Here is a 6471-nt window from a genome sequence, read left to right as displayed (position 1 = left end):
GCCTGACTTTTAACGTAGAGTACCGGGCGCAAACCACTAACTCAAGCCCGGCATGGCAGCTCGAAAGGCGGCTAAGCATTCAAGGAAGCACCGTCTGGAGCTTCAGAGCCGTTCCGCCTGACTTTTAACGTAGAGTACCGGGCGCAAACCACTAACTCAAGCCCGGCATGGCAGCTCGAAAGGCGGCTAAGCATTCAAGGAAGCACCGTCTGGAGCTTCAGAGCCGTTCCGCCTGACTTTTAACGTAGAGTACCGGGCGCAAACCACTAACTCAAGCCCGGCATGGCAGCTCGAAAGGCGGCTAAGCATTCAAGGAAGCACCGTCTGGAGCTTCAGAGCCGTTCCGCCTGACTTTTAACGTAGAGTACCGGGCGCAAACCACTAACTCAAGCCCGGCATGGCAGCTCGAAAGGCGGCTAAGCATTCAAGGAAGCACCGTCTGGAGCTTCAGAGCCGTTCCGCCTGACTTTTAACGTAGAGTACCGGGCGCAAACCACTAACTCAAGCCCGGCATGGCAGCTCGAAAGGCGGCTAAGCATTCAAGGAAGCACCGTCTGGAGCTTCAGAGCCGTTCCGCCTGACTTTTAACGTAGAGTACCGGGCGCAAACCACTAACTCAAGCCCGGCATGGCAGCTCGAAAGGCGGCTAAGCATTCAAGGAAGCACCGTCTGGAGCTTCAGAGCCGTTCCGCCTGACTTTTAACGTAGAGTACCGGGCGCAAACCACTAACTCAAGCCCGGCATGGCAGCTCGAAAGGCGGCTAAGCATTCAAGGAAGCACCGTCTGGAGCTTCAGAGCCGTTCCGCCTGACTTTTAACGTAGAGTACCGGGCGCAAACCACTAACTCAAGCCCGGCATGGCAGCTCGAAAGGCGGCTAAGCATTCAAGGAAGCACCGTCTGGAGCTTCAGAGCCGTTCCGCCTGACTTTTAACGTAGAGTACCGGGCGCAAACCACTAACTCAAGCCCGGCATGGCAGCTCGAAAGGCGGCTAAGCATTCAAGGAAGCACCGTCTGGAGCTTCAGAGCCGTTCCGCCTGACTTTTAACGTAGAGTACCGGGCGCAAACCACTAACTCAAGCCCGGCATGGCAGCTCGAAAGGCGGCTAAGCATTCAAGGAAGCACCGTCTGGAGCTTCAGAGCCGTTCCGCCTGACTTTTAACGTAGAGTACCGGGCGCAAACCACTAACTCAAGCCCGGCATGGCAGCTCGAAAGGCGGCTAAGCATTCAAGGAAGCACCGTCTGGAGCTTCAGAGCCGTTCCGCCTGACTTTTAACGTAGAGTACCGGGCGCAAACCACTAACTCAAGCCCGGCATGGCAGCTCGAAAGGCGGCTAAGCATTCAAGGAAGCACCGTCTGGAGCTTCAGAGCCGTTCCGCCTGACTTTTAACGTAGAGTACCGGGCGCAAACCACTAACTCAAGCCCGGCATGGCAGCTCGAAAGGCGGCTAAGCATTCAAGGAAGCACCGTCTGGAGCTTCAGAGCCGTTCCGCCTGACTTTTAACGTAGAGTACCGGGCGCAAACCACTAACTCAAGCCCGGCATGGCAGCTCGAAAGGCGGCTAAGCATTCAAGGAAGCACCGTCTGGAGCTTCAGAGCCGTTCCGCCTGACTTTTAACGTAGAGTACCGGGCGCAAACCACTAACTCAAGCCCGGCATGGCAGCTCGAAAGGCGGCTAAGCATTCAAGGAAGCACCGTCTGGAGCTTCAGAGCCGTTCCGCCTGACTTTTAACGTAGAGTACCGGGCGCAAACCACTAACTCAAGCCCGGCATGGCAGCTCGAAAGGCGGCTAAGCATTCAAGGAAGCACCGTCTGGAGCTTCAGAGCCGTTCCGCCTGACTTTTAACGTAGAGTACCGGGCGCAAACCACTAACTCAAGCCCGGCATGGCAGCTCGAAAGGCGGCTAAGCATTCAAGGAAGCACCGTCTGGAGCTTCAGAGCCGTTCCGCCTGACTTTTAACGTAGAGTACCGGGCGCAAACCACTAACTCAAGCCCGGCATGGCAGCTCGAAAGGCGGCTAAGCATTCAAGGAAGCACCGTCTGGAGCTTCAGAGCCGTTCCGCCTGACTTTTAACGTAGAGTACCGGGCGCAAACCACTAACTCAAGCCCGGCATGGCAGCTCGAAAGGCGGCTAAGCATTCAAGGAAGCACCGTCTGGAGCTTCAGAGCCGTTCCGCCTGACTTTTAACGTAGAGTACCGGGCGCAAACCACTAACTCAAGCCCGGCATGGCAGCTCGAAAGGCGGCTAAGCATTCAAGGAAGCACCGTCTGGAGCTTCAGAGCCGTTCCGCCTGACTTTTAACGTAGAGTACCGGGCGCAAACCACTAACTCAAGCCCGGCATGGCAGCTCGAAAGGCGGCTAAGCATTCAAGGAAGCACCGTCTGGAGCTTCAGAGCCGTTCCGCCTGACTTTTAACGTAGAGTACCGGGCGCAAACCACTAACTCAAGCCCGGCATGGCAGCTCGAAAGGCGGCTAAGCATTCAAGGAAGCACCGTCTGGAGCTTCAGAGCCGTTCCGCCTGACTTTTAACGTAGAGTACCGGGCGCAAACCACTAACTCAAGCCCGGCATGGCAGCTCGAAAGGCGGCTAAGCATTCAAGGAAGCACCGTCTGGAGCTTCAGAGCCGTTCCGCCTGACTTTTAACGTAGAGTACCGGGCGCAAACCACTAACTCAAGCCCGGCATGGCAGCTCGAAAGGCGGCTAAGCATTCAAGGAAGCACCGTCTGGAGCTTCAGAGCCGTTCCGCCTGACTTTTAACGTAGAGTACCGGGCGCAAACCACTAACTCAAGCCCGGCATGGCAGCTCGAAAGGCGGCTAAGCATTCAAGGAAGCACCGTCTGGAGCTTCAGAGCCGTTCCGCCTGACTTTTAACGTAGAGTACCGGGCGCAAACCACTAACTCAAGCCCGGCATGGCAGCTCGAAAGGCGGCTAAGCATTCAAGGAAGCACCGTCTGGAGCTTCAGAGCCGTTCCGCCTGACTTTTAACGTAGAGTACCGGGCGCAAACCACTAACTCAAGCCCGGCATGGCAGCTCGAAAGGCGGCTAAGCATTCAAGGAAGCACCGTCTGGAGCTTCAGAGCCGTTCCGCCTGACTTTTAACGTAGAGTACCGGGCGCAAACCACTAACTCAAGCCCGGCATGGCAGCTCGAAAGGCGGCTAAGCATTCAAGGAAGCACCGTCTGGAGCTTCAGAGCCGTTCCGCCTGACTTTTAACGTAGAGTACCGGGCGCAAACCACTAACTCAAGCCCGGCATGGCAGCTCGAAAGGCGGCTAAGCATTCAAGGAAGCACCGTCTGGAGCTTCAGAGCCGTTCCGCCTGACTTTTAACGTAGAGTACCGGGCGCAAACCACTAACTCAAGCCCGGCATGGCAGCTCGAAAGGCGGCTAAGCATTCAAGGAAGCACCGTCTGGAGCTTCAGAGCCGTTCCGCCTGACTTTTAACGTAGAGTACCGGGCGCAAACCACTAACTCAAGCCCGGCATGGCAGCTCGAAAGGCGGCTAAGCATTCAAGGAAGCACCGTCTGGAGCTTCAGAGCCGTTCCGCCTGACTTTTAACGTAGAGTACCGGGCGCAAACCACTAACTCAAGCCCGGCATGGCAGCTCGAAAGGCGGCTAAGCATTCAAGGAAGCACCGTCTGGAGCTTCAGAGCCGTTCCGCCTGACTTTTAACGTAGAGTACCGGGCGCAAACCACTAACTCAAGCCCGGCATGGCAGCTCGAAAGGCGGCTAAGCATTCAAGGAAGCACCGTCTGGAGCTTCAGAGCCGTTCCGCCTGACTTTTAACGTAGAGTACCGGGCGCAAACCACTAACTCAAGCCCGGCATGGCAGCTCGAAAGGCGGCTAAGCATTCAAGGAAGCACCGTCTGGAGCTTCAGAGCCGTTCCGCCTGACTTTTAACGTAGAGTACCGGGCGCAAACCACTAACTCAAGCCCGGCATGGCAGCTCGAAAGGCGGCTAAGCATTCAAGGAAGCACCGTCTGGAGCTTCAGAGCCGTTCCGCCTGACTTTTAACGTAGAGTACCGGGCGCAAACCACTAACTCAAGCCCGGCATGGCAGCTCGAAAGGCGGCTAAGCATTCAAGGAAGCACCGTCTGGAGCTTCAGAGCCGTTCCGCCTGACTTTTAACGTAGAGTACCGGGCGCAAACCACTAACTCAAGCCCGGCATGGCAGCTCGAAAGGCGGCTAAGCATTCAAGGAAGCACCGTCTGGAGCTTCAGAGCCGTTCCGCCTGACTTTTAACGTAGAGTACCGGGCGCAAACCACTAACTCAAGCCCGGCATGGCAGCTCGAAAGGCGGCTAAGCATTCAAGGAAGCACCGTCTGGAGCTTCAGAGCCGTTCCGCCTGACTTTTAACGTAGAGTACCGGGCGCAAACCACTAACTCAAGCCCGGCATGGCAGCTCGAAAGGCGGCTAAGCATTCAAGGAAGCGACGCCGGCCGGTCCGCGGGCCAAATAGGGTCCAGTAAAGTACCGGGCGCAAACCACTAACTCAAGCCCGGCATGGCAGCTCGAAAGGCGGCTAAGCATTCAAGGAAGCGACGCCACTAACGCCTTGTGGCGGTCGCCTTGTGGCGGTCGGGGGGTGGCGGTCGGGGCTGGCGCTTGGGGCCGGTGGCGGTCGCCTTGTGGCGGTCGCCTTGTGGCGGTCGCCTTGTGGCGGTCGCCTTGTGGCGGTCGGGGGGTGGCGGTCGGGGCTGGCGCTTGGGGCCGGTGGCGGTCGCCTTGTGGCGGTCGCCTTGTGGCGGTCGCCTTGTGGCGGTCGGGGGGTGGCGGTCGGGGCTGGCGCTTGGGGCCGGTGGCGGTCGCCTTGTGGCGGTCGCCTTGTGGCGGTCGCCTTGTGGCGGTCGCCTTGTGGCGGTCGGGGGGTGGCGGTCGGGGCTGGCGCTTGGGGCCGGTGGCGGTCGCCTTGTGGCGGTCGCCTTGTGGCGGTCGCCTTGTGGTGGTCGGGGGGTGGCGGTCGGGGCTGGCGCTTGGGGCCGGTGGCGGTCGCCTTGTGGCGGTCGCCTTGTGGCGGTCGCCTTGTGGCGGTCGGGGGGTGGCGGTCGGGGCTGGCGCTTGGGGCCGGTGGCGGTCGCCTTGTGGCGGTCGCCTTGTGGCGGTCGCCTTGTGGCGGTCGGGGGGTGGCGGTCGGGGCTGGCGCTTGGGGCCGGTGGCGGTCGCCTTGTGGCGGTCGCCTTGTGGCGGTCGCCTTGTGGCGGTCGCCTTGTGGCGGTCGGGGGGTGGCGGTCGGGGCTGGCGCTTGGGGCTGGCGTCCGCCAATAGTGGTTTAATTTCGGGAGGAAGATTGATTTTCGTCCCAAGCCCGCCGCTGGAGAAAATTTTAGGTACCAGGAGTGGATTTTTTTTGTCCACTCAGGAGGGGGACGTTGGCTGGTTTGGTGTCCGGGGGAAAGTGCTCTTTTCTCGGCCAGGAGAAAGATTAGACTCCCAGCCCGCCGCTGGAGAAAATTCTAGGTACCAGGAGTGGATTTTTTTTGTCCACTCAGGAGGGGGACGTTGGCTGGTTTGGTGTCCGGGGGAAAGTGCTCTTTTCTCGGCCAGGAGAAAGATTAGACTCCCAGCCCGCCGCTGGAGAAAATTCTAGGTACCAGGAGTGGATTTTTTTTGTCCACTCAGGAGGGGGACGTGCTTTGTTGTCCGGGGGAAAGTGCTCTTTTCTCGGCCAGGAGAAAGATTAGACTCCCAGCCCGCCGCTGGAGAAAATTCTAGGTACCAGGAGTGGATTTTTTTTGTCCACTCAGGAGGGGGACGTGCTTTGTTGTCCGGGGGAAAGTGCTCTTTTCTCGGCCAGGAGAAAGATTAGACTCCCAGCCCGCCGCTGGAGAAAATCTTAGGTACCAGGAGTGGATTTTTTTTGTCCACTCAGGAGGGGGACGTGCTTTGTTGTCCGGGGAGAGTGCTCTTTTCTCGGCCAGGAGAAAGATTAGACTCCCAGCCCGCCGCTGGAGAAAATCTTAGGTACCAGGAGTGGATTTTTTTTTGTCCACTCAGGAGGGGGACGTGCTTTGTTGTCCGGGGAGAGTGCTCTTTTCTCGGCCAGGAGAAAGATTAGACTCCCAGCCCGCCGCTGGAGAAAATTCTAGGTACCAGGAGTGGATTTTTTTTGTCCACTCAGGAGGGGGACGTGCTTTGTTGTCCGGGGAGAGTGCCTGGTCCCCGGACCAGCCTCTTAGGCGCGCCCGCTGTCATTCTCCGGAGACTAAGTTATACTAAGGGGAGGCTGCCTCCTCCCGCCTGCTGCCCGAGGATGCTGCCTCATCCCCGGACTGGCCTCTTGCGCGCGCCCGCTGTCATTCTCCGGAGACTAAGTTATACTAAGGGGAGGCTGCCTCCTCCCGCCTGCTGCCCGAGGATGCTGCCTCATCCCCGGACTGGCCTCTTGCGCGCGCCCGCTGTCATTCTCCGGAGACTAAGTTATACTAAGGGGAGGCTGCCTCCTC

Source organism: Syngnathus typhle, unplaced genomic scaffold (assembly GCF_033458585.1).
Source record: "Syngnathus typhle isolate RoL2023-S1 ecotype Sweden unplaced genomic scaffold, RoL_Styp_1.0 HiC_scaffold_77, whole genome shotgun sequence".
Taxonomy (NCBI): Eukaryota; Metazoa; Chordata; class Actinopteri; order Syngnathiformes; family Syngnathidae; genus Syngnathus; species Syngnathus typhle.
This window is presented reverse-complemented; position numbering follows the sequence as displayed.